Source organism: Salvelinus alpinus, chromosome 16 (assembly GCF_045679555.1).
Source record: "Salvelinus alpinus chromosome 16, SLU_Salpinus.1, whole genome shotgun sequence".
NCBI lineage: Eukaryota > Metazoa > Chordata > Actinopteri > Salmoniformes > Salmonidae > Salvelinus > Salvelinus alpinus.
The window spans coordinates 39,262,047-39,276,684 of NC_092101.1; the positions used below are offsets into that span (position 1 = coordinate 39,262,047).

A 14,638-nucleotide genomic window follows, 5' to 3' on the forward strand; every position below is an offset into this window, starting at 1 on the left:
TATTTAGCTAGTCAGTATAAAATATTCTCCCCTAAATCAATGTTTATGACAAATCCAGCTCCAGACCCAGCCATAGAGCCAGCTGGCTAATCTTTTGAATACAGTGTAGTTAAAAAAGCAACAGATAACATTAGCTAGATAATGTTAAGGTTAGAAAGATGGATAGGTAGCTAGATAGATAAGGTTAGAATGCTAGCTACACTGACAGCTGTCAGTTCCCTATTTGTTGGTGTTTATCAACTCCACATGGAAATTCACACACACAATTTGTATAAGTAGCCTTTGTCATTCTTCAGATGTGGAACTTAAACGTGCATTCTTCTCAAGGACAGAAAATCACATCAAAATAGTGGCGGTAACTTCCTGGGGGGGGGGGGGTTGTTCAAGACTTTTTCTAGTAGATGTTTTTTAAGACCCTTTTCTAACTGTGACCAGAAATCAAAGCCTTTGCTTTTTCCACATTTTTAGGATGGAAAATGGTTGAAAAACATATCTATGCCTTAATTTCCCCAAAATATAGACTCTTATATTTCATTTGACACCATTTGATATGCTCCTATGAACTTCACATGTTGGTGCTCATGGCTCCTTTTACATGGAAATGACCTTCACCATTACATATGATACATATGTCCAGCTGATGCAGCTTCTGGCTACTGTACCTGTGTCAGTGGGTCAGTGTTGCTATGGTGCTGCACATGGAGAATAAGGCCTTGCCCTCACCCAGCATCTCCAGTTTCCCTCTAATGGAACAGAGATGGGTAGATCGAGGGTGATTGAGAGATGGAGAGTGGAACAAGTGAAATGAGAGAGGGGGAGCTTACTTTACCTGTGCGAGGTCTTTGTTCCCTTGTAGAGTATTTGTGTGGGGTATTTGTGTCACTGTGTCTCTTGCCCTCTGGCACTCACACAGCAGTAGCTTCATGACTTCCTTTTGAATTTGTTTGCATCTGGTTTAGATTTATTTAAGCAACTGAATTGTATTTCTCCCAGATGGTTGGTTGGGATCCCCCCACCATGCTCTACAGCACTCTTTTACCCCACATGGTTTTAATGTGGATCACATAAGGACTTCTCTGCTTGCTATGCACCCAAATGGACACCAGTGTTTCTCTGCTAAGTGCGCAGGACAAGCAGCAAGCTCTTCATGTCCGCCACAGGTATGTGTGTTCTCTCCTCTCGTTTTGGGCATGTAACTATGCTGCCCTTTTTGGAATGTTGAAGACTTGCTGCTGAGTGCTTATCAATTAAAGGGATCTTATATAAATAAGAAATATTATAACAAATTATACCATAGTCTAATTCAAGAAAAAACTATTTTCCCAGGGCAGTAGGGAAGGAGTATACTAAAAATCATATCTGGCGTATTATCGAAAATGTATTGTGTTTAGTGTATTTTGGTTAATTCAGTGTTCAGTCTGTGTTCCCTGTGGTGACAATGACGGGGGTGTTCTCAGTCTCAGTAAACCTACCTCCCAGTGGGAGGCCAGTGATATGGAGTTGAGAGGCCTGTTGGAGTAGGCAAAAGAGGCCTGGGTTGTAAGCAGTGTCTCGTTCCTGTCAATATTTTATAGCAGAATGAAACAATAATGAGAATCCTCAAGCGATTGACTCGCTTTCAAATGTCTATACAGTTTGGCTTCTGTCCTCCACAGTGCACACTGTGTGAACCCAACCACACATTGGTGGGAACTCTCCATTTTGGAGCGTGTTTCTGAACTGAAGAATATTTTAAAATGTATACTATTGTCATTTCACAGACTGGTTTTCCTGGAATATAGGCCTAGTCTGAGAACCTCACTTACCCTGTCAGTCGAATACGTTGACATGTGTTGACAAACAGCCTTTGAGGTTTTTGGTAGAAAGCCATAGGATTGAATCCAATCCAGGGAATTCTATGTTTAAACTCCCATATCATATAGATTGCATAGCAACGTCTCTCTTGCTTGTAAAAATAGCCTGCCTCATTTCATGGGAGTAAAGATCCAGGTCAACAGACAAATAATCTCATGTCATTGCCATGTCCTTGACCAAAACCTTAATTCAATATAGCCTAACTCAGAGGCTTGACCTAACCAGTGCCTGGTCAGTTGGGGTTGTGGAGCTTTGATGCTGATCTGTTCTTGTGAAAGCTAATTTGTGGACATAGTGGTTGACCATAGCATACACCCAAGCCAAGGGCACCTTGGGCCAGGACAGTCATTAATGAGTTAATGCACTAAATACACACAAGTGGATTTCTACAGATTGGCTTTATTTACCTGATTGAAGGATAAGGAGAGGGCTACAAGAGTGCATTGTGGGGAATGGAGTTTTTACCCTGTTCGATATGCTGCTGTAGTATCTGACTTCATGATATCTGTGACTTAAGCCTTGTTCACACTGCAGGCCTCAATACTCAAATCAGTTTTGTTTTTCAAATATTTTTTGGACTAATGACCGTCCAAACAGCAAGTTACAAATGACTAAATCGGATTTATGTGTGTTCAGACAGCAGTCGTTTGCTGACAAGGCTACGCTGGTTGTCATAGTAACGGGGTGTGTGTGTGCAGTGGTGTAGACTGATTGGTGGTGCTTGTGCTTCCTATCATTCAGAAGTTATGTAGCAAGCTAAGGTGACAATGCCTGCTATGGACATTTCTCAGTTGCTTTGATGTTCACAATCATAGGGTAAGAACACTTTTAAAGCCTTAAAGAATAAGATAATCCAAATTTCAAAATGAGTCCTAGCTAGCTGTTTTGCTTTCTAGCACATTCACTAATTTGTTTGTAAACAATTAACAAGCTAATTAGCTACCACATGTTCTTTTCAAACTGTCAACAGAGTAGCTAGCAAGCAACAAGATATACCAACTAATAATCTAAAAAACACTTGAGGGCAAATAAATCCGATTTTGACCTTCAGACACATGGCCAGGAATCAGATTTGTATCTGACTTCAAACCACCTACAAAGGTGGTTTGAAATGTGACTTGAAATATCCGATTCCATGTGCTTTTTGTCTGTTCAGAATGCAGGAAAAAGAACAGATTTGAATTGGATACGCAAATAAATAGGATTTGAGTCACTTCAAAGTGCCAATGTGAACACGGCTAAAGAGTCCGACCTCACTGAATCTCATGTACGGGTTCACTGCATCTCATCTCGTCTCTTTTTATTAAGATCTGTTTCAAGACAATAACATCTTTCAATAAGTGTCCAGTATTATGGCTAACTGCTTTATTGTGACACCAGTAAAAAGGAGTGAGTTTGACAGAGTGCATTAGTTGTCCCCAGAGCCACTTAGTAGCCCCTGTAATTACCTCTGAACATGCTGGCTAATGAGATGTGACACACACCAGCCGGTGGCCCAGATGAGGAGGGAGACTGAACCAGAAATGCAGCCGTCGGCTTAGCCCAGCTTACTGTAGTCACTACAATTCCTGAACCCATTCCTGTACGTGAAAACCTAACGTTACCCGGAGACTGAAGCCCTGACTGAACTGTCAACAAAAGATTTGACGCTCTGGACATCCAACTGGGAGGGGTCAGGAATCTCTGGACAGAAGGCAGTTGTAGCCCAAAGTTGTGCTGTTACGTCAGGTCAGAGAGACTGTTTTAGAGACTGTGTCGTTGGCGGAGAGTCTTACTAGGGAGAGGAGGTTTTTTGGCTGTGTCTGGGCTGGCTAACAGGTCACCGTCCTCGGTATGTGTCAGCACGCGAAACGACAGCAGCTGAGTTGTCTCACCCTGAAGGAGCAGGTCTCAATCATAACCAGTGACAGAGTGATCGAGAAGCTTGAGATGTCCATCCTGTCAAGGGTCCGAGAGTGGGTGAGGATGAAAAGAGGCAGCAGGTACAGTACTGTATGTTGTTTTAAGGTACAGTACTGTATGTTGTTTACAGGTACAGTACTGTATGTTGTTTACAGGTACAGTACTGTATGTTGTTTACAGCACTGAGGTCTATTGAAGACTGCTCTTGACTGGCCCAAAACTTAGGCATTATATTCTAATATAACTCTAATCACTGTAACGATTTGTCTTGAGATGGACATTGGTTTGTGGTGAAGTGCTATTTTTCAGCTAATGTTCACTAAAGTTTGAATCAGATGCTGGGAAGTGTTTGATTGGTATGAGGAGAGCAGGTGGTTATTGTATTTCAGGTATTGGATTGAGTTGACAATGTTCTTACCACTCCAGACCCCATGCATACAGCAGGCTGTATGTAATATGCTGTGCCATATGGAGGTGGGAGTCATGCTTGGACTAAGCCATGATGTAGGTTAATAATGATGTGATGTCATAATAATCCCATAGTTTCCACCACCTCAGCACTATATTCTCCTGGTAGATAATCTCGTCCCCAGGCTAATAGCCCAAGAGTCTGGTGAACGACATTACTATCCTGGAGAGAGCATATGGAATCACTTGTTATTGTTTTTCTGTCTTTATCTGTAGTGGCATGAAAGGAAGCCTGAAGCCTTTCCTTTTAAGAAAGCAACAGAACTTCCTGGAGGAGTAACCAACCACAGCTGTTTTAGAAGCCAGTGGTGGCAGGGTGTGGACTGTGGAGTTCTACAGTATAGATGCAGATCCTAACCACAAACACATATGGGTGTGCTGTGGAGCCGAACTGCATTGGTGGAGAGAAGTTTGGTTCTGTATACCAACATGACAAGGTATTTCTACAGTCCATGTCATTGGTCTGGTGTAGGGCTGTGATGGTCATGGAATTTTGGATGACAGTAATTGGACAGCCAAATGACCACTTCACCGTAATAACTGTTTGAATAGGCAAAAAATTTGTGTGACTACACATTTTCTCCTCCCATCTGCTACTAACTGCATGTGCTGCCATAGAAATTGAATATATAGAACAGGCATCCCCAGTCATTTCAATGATGGCATGATGGGTGGACTGCTGTAAAATGTGTAAAATATGTGCTATGATTTGTTGATTCAACTCAACTGACATTACAAACAATACATTCCATTGCATGAGCCACATCAGTAACATAATTTTAATGAACATTCTACATTAACATGGAAATTATTGCATCACAATACCAGACAGCCATTGCGAGTGTACCCATGAGTTTACCAGTCAAATTACCAGGGTTAGAGGTTCCAAGCCCTTTCTTTTGATTATATTTATGTGTGCTGCTGCATTGTGGGGTGCGTTTTCTAGGCAACCGAAGACCCAGTTGCTTGTTTCTGCAAGGCGCAACAAAGCAAAGATGATTTAGTATGAAGATTTTTAGAAACTGCTTCTCCAACGGAAGTCCCCGATCACAGCTTTAGGCGATGTCATGGCGACGTTGGCTAGCTAAACTTGCGCTCAGAAACACGTCATTGGGACTAACAGTTGTCACGACGAACTGCGCATGTGCATGCCATCAAACGAAAGTCACTCCTTCGGTAAAGTTGTCTTTGGCTAAAAGAAAAACGTGTCAGTTTGTCATTTTCATAAAGTTGGAGTAATAACATGTTTAGCTACTTAAGACATTGGCTCGAATCTAGGTTGTGCCTTTAGAAATCGAGAAAATGAACAACTAGGGAATCATTTTTAGCTTATCTCATTGACTTCCCAAACCCTGGTCGAGTCTGCCAAGTCTGCTTTGCAGGAGTCCCCGGAAGTATCACGATGTTGGGCCTCTGGGTTTAGAAACTCTGAACAAATTTTCATAACATTTTTAAGAGTCCATGTTATGGCCGAAACTGACTCAATCGCATAAATTCGTGGCGGTCCCATCTTTAGTCAGCTGTTGTTGTTTTATTTACGGCTATGGCGGTTATTTTATTTTCATGATGGTCTTCATCCATACACGGTAATTGTGCCAGTTTGAGTGCCAGTCTGTTTGTGCTATCATGCCAACTCTTGTCATGCCATGTTTGGCTTGACAATGATAGCAGTTGTCATGTGTGCAAACAGATCTGAATGGGGCAGTACTCTGACCGTAACTGATCCTTTTGCTTTTTTCTATCTCATGGTATGTGTATATTTGTTGTCAAGTGGTGGTTGTTGTTGTTGGCTTTTAATGTTGTTTTATCCTGAATTTCCTCTGATATTAGTTTATGTTCCTAGACAGTCTGATCACGCACACACACATAGAGACTATGGGCTATAATGTGTTCTTCTCCTTCTAGGATGGAGACGTCTTGTCTGGAGTTGGCCTTGGAGGGGGAGAGGCAGTGTAAGGTGGGGAATTACCGTGCCGGGGTCTCCTTCTTTGAGTCGGCAATCCAGGTTGGCACAGAGGACCTCCAGATCCTCAGCGCCATCTACAGCCAGCTGGGCAACGCATACTTCCACCTGCAGGAGTACAGCAAGGCTCTAGAATACCACCGCCACGACCTCAACCTCACCAGGTACACAATACCGCCTCAACCTCACCAGGTACACAGCACCGCCACGACCTGACCAGGTACACAGCACCGCCACGACCTCACCAGGTACACAGCACCGCCTCGACCTCAATCTCACCAGGTACACTGCACCGCCACGACCTCAACCTCACCAGGTACACTGCACCGCCACGACCTCAACCTCACCAGGTATACAGCATCACCACGACCTCAACCTCACCAGGTACACAGCATCGCCACGACCTCAACCTCACCAGGTACACAGCATCGCCACGACCTCAACCTCACCAGGTACACAGCACCGCCACGACCTCAACCTCACCAGGTACACAGCACCACCACGACCTCAACCTCACCAGGTACACACACTTAGCAGGACCTCACACTGACCAGGTACACAGCACCACCATGACATCACAACACAGCTACAACCTCACTCTGACCAGGTGCACACTACTGCCATGACCTCACTCTGACCAGGTACACAGCACCGCCATGACCTCACTCTGACCAGGTACACACTACTGCCATGACCTCACTCTGACCAGGTGCACACTACCGCCATGACCTCACTCTGACCAGGTGCACACTACCGCCATGACCTCACTCTGACCAGGTACACAGCACTAGAGGTCGACCGATTATGCTTTTTCAACGCCGATACCGATTATTGGAGGACCAAATTACATTTGTAATAATGACAATTACAACAATACTGAATTAACACTTATTTTAACTTAATATATTACATCAATAAAATCAATTTAGCCTCAAATAAATAATGAAACATGTTCAATTTGGTTTAAAAAATGCAAAAACAAAGTGTTGGAGATGAAAGTAAAAGTGCAATATGTGCCATGTAAAAAAGCTAACGTTTAAGTTCCTTGCTCAGAACATGAGAACATATGAAAGCTGGTGGTTCCTTTTAACATGAGTCTTCAATATTCCCAGGTAAGAAGTTTTAGGTTGTAGTTATTATAGGAATTATAGGACTATTTCTCTCTATACCATTTGTATTTCATATACCTTTGACTAGTGGATGTTCTTATAGGCACTTTAGTATTGCCAGTGTAACAGTATAGCTTCCGTCCCTCTCCTCGCCCCTACCTGGGCTCGAACCAGAAACACATCGACAACAGCCACCCTCGAAGCATCGTTACCCATCGCTACACTCTGCAAGGGGAACAACTACTCCAAGTCTCAGAGCGAGTGACGTCACCGATTGAAACGCTATTAGCGCGCACCCCGCTAACTAGCTAGCCATTTCACATCGGTTACACTATGTACAATTCTGGCAAATTAATTACGGTCTTTGTTAGGAATAAATGGACTTCACACAGTTCGCAACGAGCCAGGCGGCCCAAACTGCTGCATATACCCTGACTGCTTGCACGGAACGCAAGAGAAGTGACACAATTTTCCTAATTATAAGAAATTCCTGTTAGCAGGCAATATTAACTAAATATGCAGGTTTAGAAATGTATACATGTGTATTGATTTTAAAGAAAGGCATTGATGTTTATGGTTAGGTGCAACGACAGTGCTAAATCATCACCCGTTTGGCGAAGTAGGCTGTGATTCGATGAGAAATTAACAGGCACTGCATCGATTATATGCAACGCAGGACACGCTAGATAAACTAGTAATATCATCAACCATGTGTAGTTAACTAGTGATTATGTGAAGATGTATTGTATTTTATAAGTTTAATGGTAGCTAGCAACTTACCTTGGCTTCTTGCTGCCCTCGCGTAACAGGTAGTCAGCCTGCCACGCAGGCTCCTCGTGGAGTGCAATGTAAGGCAGGTGGTTAGAGCGTTGGACTAGTAACCGGAAGGTTGCAAAAACGAATCCCCGAGCTGACAAGGTAAAAATCTGTCGTTCTGCCCCTGAACAAGGCAGTTAACCCACCATTCCTAGGCCGTCATTGAAAATAAGAATGTGTTCTTAACTGACTTGCCTAGTTAAATAAAGGTGTAAAAGAATATTTTTAAAATCGGCCAAATCGGTGTCCAAAAATAACGATTTCCGATTGTTATGAAAACTTGAAATCGACCCTAATTATTCGGCCATTCCGATTAATCGGTCGACCTCTACACAACACCGCCATGACCCTTAGAACCTAAGGTCTGCCCTAAGCCACTGCCTTTATTCAAGTGAAGACGTCATAAGACTAGGCAAGTATGACAACGAGAAGCTATGCTGCCCTTGAAAACTGTTCCAAGGCGAGGTTTGTTAAGCTCTTAAAGGTAAACGTCTGAAGAAATGAGAGCTGGGAGCTGGGGAAGTGGCATGGTACTGTAAATCGTTGACATGTCTAAGATTCTGTGTGGGGATGTGATTTCTCTCCAGAACCATTGGAGATGAACTTGGAGAAGCAAAAGCCAGTGGTAACCTTGGGAACACTTTGAAGGTTTTGGGAAGGTTTGATGAAGCAGTGGTCTGTTGCCAAAGACACTATGACATTACCAGAGGGATGTACGATAAGGTGAGTACAAGTAATATACTGTAATTGTAATGAGTAGTAGTCATCAACCCTGGTCCTGGAAAGCTAGAAGGTGTGCTGATCGTGGATCCAGCCCAACACTAAGACATCTGATTCAAACATTCAACCAAAACATCAAGACCTTGGTTAACTGAGATTTAGTGCTAGACTGGAACGAAAGCGTGAATACCCAGGACTCTCCAGGACTCGGGCTGGTGACCACTGGTGGTGGCCATAACAGGCAGCTTGGTCTCCCATAGCTGAATAGTTGGAGAACTAGAATAACTGAGGCATAGTTATGTGCTGATGTCTAGAATAGTTTGACGCCCGACCCCTGTGTTTGTGTGCTGGGTAATGTATTTTAAGTGTATAATTACAACGTTGGTTATATTGGTCTGTTCCTGTGTGGTGGTGCCTGTGTGTGCATGTAGGTTGGGCAGGCCCGAGCACTGTATAATTTTGGCAACGTTTACCATGCCAAGGGGAAAAGCATCTGCTGGACTGGAGCAGAGCCAGGAGAAATCCCTGAGGAGGCCAAGGTCGCTCTGAACAAAGCCACAGAGTTTTACGAGTGAGTTAATCTCGTTTCTAAAATTTAAAATGTGTCAATAGATAAATGTGACTTTTGTTAGAATTAAAAACGTAACACACTATCTATGATGGTGTCTGCTGAAAAATAAGTCAGACATTTTACATTAAATGACAGTCTGTGAATAAATAGACTTTTGTAAATGTGTTACCTTTTTATATATTTTGTGTGTGTTTCTGTTTACCATAGATTCAACCTTTCCATTGTGAAGGACTTGGGGGATCGGGCAGCACAGGGGCGGACCTATGGTAACCTAGGTAACACACACTATCTGCTCGGAAACTTCCAGCGAGCTGTGGTGGCCCATGGACAGGTACATACCCTAACTTAGTGGCAGCATAGAACCTGACTTGCATCCATAAACAGTCAAGGTAATAGATTATAACAGGATGCGTCCCAAATGGCGCCCTATTTACACTATATAGGCAATAGGGGGCCATTTGTGGCAAAGGGATGGACATCCCTGTGTAGATAATGTTGTATTGCATGATCTCTCCGTTATTATGTAGAGGGATTGAGAACCTGTAACCAATGACCAATCTGCTTCTTTAACTTATTGTTGTAGCGTCTCCTCATCGCTAAGGAGTTTGGGGACAGGGCGGCTGAGAGGAGGGCCTACTATAACCTAGGCAACGCTTACATCTTCCTGGACCAGTTTGAAGTGGCGGCTGAACATTACAAGTGAGTAGTAGATTACTAAACTCAGCGGCCCAGTGCTTTTTCAGACACGCCTGTCTAGTGCTCTCTAGTTGGTCCAGACTTGTTTGACAGATGTTCGCTAACTCTGGTGCAACTTTGGTGGAACGCATCCCTTCTTACTTCTGAGATGTTTGTTTTTGTTGTACATTGTCCCTGTCCAAATTAACTTGATAAACTTAATAAATAAACATGAGTGAGGGCAAGCAATCAGAAGAGAAGGAGTTCTAGTGAGGTGAAAATGATAAGGAAATATAGTGTTTTGGCAGTCTCTGCCCACAGTTACACAAGCAAGACTAGTTTTTGGTGGTGACCCCTTACTCACCCTCTGACCCTTGACCTGTCTGTGCCTCTGCCCTCCCCCTCTACCCAGGAAGACTCTGCAGCTGGCCATGGTGCTGAAGGATAAGGCTGTGGAGGCTCAGGCCTGTTATAGCCTGGGGAACACCTACACACTGCAGCAGGACTACCAGAGAGCCATCGACTACCACCTCAAACACCTTATCATCGCACAGGAGCTCAAGGACAGGTACACTATATATACAAAAGTATGTGGACACCCTTTCAAATTAGTGGTTTCGGCTATTTCAGCCACACCTGTTGCTGACAGGTGTATAAAATTGAGCATACAGCCATGCAATCTCCATAGACAGACAAACATTGGCAGTAGAATGGCCTTACTGAAGAGCTCTGTGACTTTCAACATGGCACCGTCATAGGGTGCCACCTTTCTAACAAGTCAGCTAGAGCTGCCCCGGTCAACTGTAAGTGCTGTTATTGTGAAGTGGAAATGTCTAGGAGCAACAACGGCTCAGCCGTGAAGTGGTAGTCCACACAAGTTCACAGAACGGGCCTGCTGAGTGCTGAAGAGCGTAAAAATCGTCTGTTCTGTTGCAACACTCACTACCGAGTTGCAAACTACCTCTGGAAGCAACGTCAGCACAAGAACTGTTCGTCTGGAGCTTCATGAAAGGGGTTTCTATGGCCGAGCAGCCGCACACAAGCCTAAGATCACCATGCACAATGCCAAATGTCGGCTGGAGTGGGGTAAAGCTCGCCGCCACGTTTGGTCATGTAGTGTCACACACACACACACACACACACACACACACACACACACACACACACACACACACACACACACACACACACACACACACAGAGTAATGCAAAAACATTCTAACCTGGAAAGTAAACATGTGCATTGAATTTATTTTTAAAGATAATGGTGAATATGTATCAGAGAGTTTAATTGAATTTGCTGTTGTGTGTGTGTGGATGGAGGGTTGGCCTGAATGGGGGTCCTGACTAGCTATTGATCCACAGGGCTAAAATGATACATCACAGTAATCAATGGAGGCCCACAGAGACACCCAGCTCCAGCATCAGATTACTGACACAAGTGATGACATCAGGAAAACAGCCCATGAAAAGGGATTCTACAGTCTATGGAATCAGCATGTGCATTCAATATGAGCTTGATTGTTACTTACTTACTTACTTACTTTATCATCTTTACCCTGGACACACATGCTTTGTTGAACATGCTCAATGTGATCACAGTAGTGAAGTGTTCTCTAAATTCATTGGGGCTCCTCTCTCTGTTTGTGCAGGGTTGGGGAGGGCAGAGCGTGCTGGAGTTTAGGAAATGCCCACACAGCCTTGGGGAATCATCAGAAGGCCATTCACTTTGCTGAGAAGCATCTGGAGATATCCAAAGAGGTGTCTATTTACTGCTACTGGTCAACTGTGTACTCCTCCCAATCTAATGCATGTTATCAGTACCTGTTATCTAGTCACAGCTCTTTCTGCTGCGCATCGGAGGAACTACATGGAAATAACCTGCTCATTATTATCCAATAAATCACAACTCTGCGAATTCCCTATGGATAAAATAACTGAGGGGAGGGGCGATGACAACAAAACCTCAACTCTATATGGGCACATTATTCCCTTGCTATGTTTAAGTTATGTTCTTATGTAGCTAGTTCTCCCTTTTCTCTTCTCATCCTGTATCTGGTCCAGACTGGAGACAAAAATGGTGAGGCAACAGCCAGGATGAATATGGCAGACCTGAAGTTAGTGCTGGGTCTGGGTCAGAACCCAAGCTCAAGCCTCAACACCAACAACAGCTCTGTTCTGACTGAGAACCACAGGAAGCAGGATACCTTACCAGGTAAGTCCCTACAGGCCTACCTACCTGTAACATTATTATTATTATAAACTATATTTATTGAGTTTAGTTTAAATAAAAATGGTCCTCTGTGGCTTAGTTGGTAGAGCATGGCGCTTGCAACATCGATTGTGGGTTTGATTCCTACTTTGGATAAAACCGTATGCTAAATGGCATTTATTATTATTAAAAATAACCATTATTCCATTTATACTCATTATTCTGAACCCTACACAAATCTGTAGTTCGGAGTCAGTCCAGGTGCAAGCCTGGCAAAGTGACACGAATGCCTGTTGATCCATATTGGAGAAATACCCACCTCTGATGTTTGTTTCAGGTGTGAAGTCAGAAGGAAGGAGTAACAGTATGGAGAACTTGGAGCATATAGGACTGGGCCCTGAGAAAACAACTGTAGAAGTGTGTACAAAAATATGTACAGTACACATGCATATTAACACTCACATAGGCTTAGGAGCAGAAATGTCTCTCATCAGTCATGTTACAATTGTATTGATTTATGTAAATGTTGATTTTATTGATTGGTTATATAGCAGCAGTGACATCTCAACTAAACTGCCAAGACACCACCTATCACCCCCTGCCCTCTGTGTTGTTTCATGTACCGTCTGCCATTACCACAGAACTGGGACGAAGATGTATTTAGGCCTTCTAACCCTAAATCCAGCATGGCCAAGGCCTCCTCCAAACTGTTCTTCATCAACCGGTTCAGAGGGAAGAAACACAAGAAACACAGCTCTCCTACCAGAGATGGGGTCCTCCAGGACACCAGCAACAAGCCCACGGCCCGAGAGATGGACACACATACGTCTGGAGGCAAGGTAGCTTTAACCATAGAGATATGTCTATACATAGAAATAATAGAATTGGTCTGGCTATTATTTTAAATTCTATTCCTATGGCTTCAACAGCCTACTGTGGTTTCACTACAGTAGATCCATAATGTGGTATATCCAGTCTATTGTTACATGCTCGCCTTAGTAATAGTCTTTCTGATGTTTGTCGTGACAGTCTTTTCTGGTTGTTTTAATGGGTGTTTTGTTGATCTTTTCTCCTGTAGATCGGATGTTCTGACACTCTGGGTGACGATGGCTTCTTCGACCTCCTCAGTCGTTTCCAGGGCAGCAGAATGGACGACCAAAGGTGCTCCTTATTGGACGGCGAGAGCCGTCTCTCCGATCCCTTCTCTCCCTGTACTACCCCGCCCGTAGCCATGAGGAAATGTGAGTTACCCCGGCCCCCCTCTGCATGCCACACCCACCAATGTTGCACTTGGTGACCTAAGTGTCATCCAATGCCTATCCATGCCTGTTCCTTATTCTCTTGTTTGGGGATAGGAGCTCATGCGCTGGTTATTTTACTCTGTTAGATTTTTGTGATTATGATAAATAAAACAGGTTTGGGAAAAAGGTTGCTTTGGAGAAGTGGATTTCAGGCTAAACTGAAACTACTTCCTTCCACTCATTCTATCCTCACCTCCCTTCCCTCTTCCACCTCTTGTAGCTACTTCCGCATGCGAGGCCAACCCGGAGCCTGGGCATTTCCTGGATCTGCAGGACAGCTCCCAGTGCAGTCAACTGGACGAGCAGAGAGCCAGCGTGGGCAACAGCCTCCCCGGTCTACGTCTCAGCACCTCCGATCAGTCCATCAGGCCCCACCCCATGCTCAGTCGCCTGATGACCAGTGCTGCCTCAGGCTGACGACGTCTTCTTTGACATGCTAGTCAAGTGCCAGGTAATCAAGACATAGCCTATTTTAGTTGGTTCTCTGACAATGAAGTTAGTATAAGCCTATATTTGCTTACATAATGAATTAGCACCTATTGTAAAGATGAATGGTAACTCATGTACCAAAGTTATTGAAAAAGACTACTGATACTGCTGATTTGAGATCACAATCCGGTCTGTCCCGATGTGCTTGTGTAGGGTTCAAGACTGAATGACCAGCGGTGTGAAGAACCCTCTCCCTCCACTAGAGGTCCTACTGTCCCAGCTGAGGACTTCTTTAGCCTTATCCTGCGCTCCCAGGCTAACCGGATGGACGAGCAGCGGGTCCCACCACCACCCCTAACTGACCAGCTTTAGTCTACTTCTACCTCTCCTCAGCTTCTCTCAGCCCAGAAACCAGCACACCGATGCATTCCTCTACCAAAGCCCTAACTGAAAATGGATCTACCCCCCAAACTACTCTAGAAATCATGGAGTCCTAATGTACAGACTTATTATTCTGGCAGAGATTTTACATACTTTTTTTGTTATGTTGACTGGGCTTCTTTCAGCCTTTCTCTGTGTGTGAATGACCCAGACAGTGCAATAAACTGACAATTTAAC

At 43.9% G+C, this 14,638-nt stretch overlaps 1 pseudogene; it reads left to right on the plus strand.

Annotated features, from left to right (window-relative positions):
* Nucleotides 1–1,049: 1,049 nt before the first annotated feature.
* Nucleotides 1,050–14,518, plus strand: LOC139541491 (G-protein-signaling modulator 2-like; annotated as a pseudogene).
* Nucleotides 14,519–14,638: the final 120 nt, after the last annotated feature.